Source organism: Morus notabilis, unplaced genomic scaffold (assembly GCF_000414095.1).
Source record: "Morus notabilis unplaced genomic scaffold, ASM41409v2 Scaffold148, whole genome shotgun sequence".
Lineage (NCBI taxonomy): Eukaryota > Viridiplantae > Streptophyta > Magnoliopsida > Rosales > Moraceae > Morus > Morus notabilis.
Window position 1 is genome coordinate 130,794 of NW_010362321.1, and position 643 is coordinate 131,436.

Genomic DNA, 643 nt, shown 5'->3' on the forward strand with positions numbered 1-643 from the left:
CCCTTTATCCTTTTAGTGGCCGGCCACATCAGTAGGGTTTTACCCTGTGTGTGGCGCCAATAACAGATAGGGAAGGAAGAGATTTTATTCTTTATCTAGTAGTCCAATTTTAATTCAAATTCAAATTCGAATTTAAGTCAAACTTAAATTAATTTGAATTCTAAATTGAACAACTTATCAAATAAGTTTAAATGGATAAATCTAGATGTGTTCAAATTCAAATTTAAATAATCACATTATTTAAATAATAATTAATTCTCAATTAATTATTTTTCGAGTATTTAATTTTAGAGTTTCGTAATTCTAAAATTCCCATTTTTGCCCTTTGTGTCTGGTAGAATTACAAGGACGACGCGGGGACATATGGACCTATAATCCCGAGCTCCAATAAAATTAATAATTAATTAAACACTTTAATTAATTAATTAATTCTATTAATTATAATAGTTACTCCACTATAAACTTGGAATTGAACTCTCGAAATTATAGACATTAATTACTTCTAAACTGCAAAGTGTCCATTTGATATAGTCATTACATATAGATCAATCCTCCATAAATAATTCATAATTAGAGCAAGGTAAAATCCGTTAACCTCTCTAATTACTTCTTTATCCTTGAGTACCATTGATTCTCTAATGGA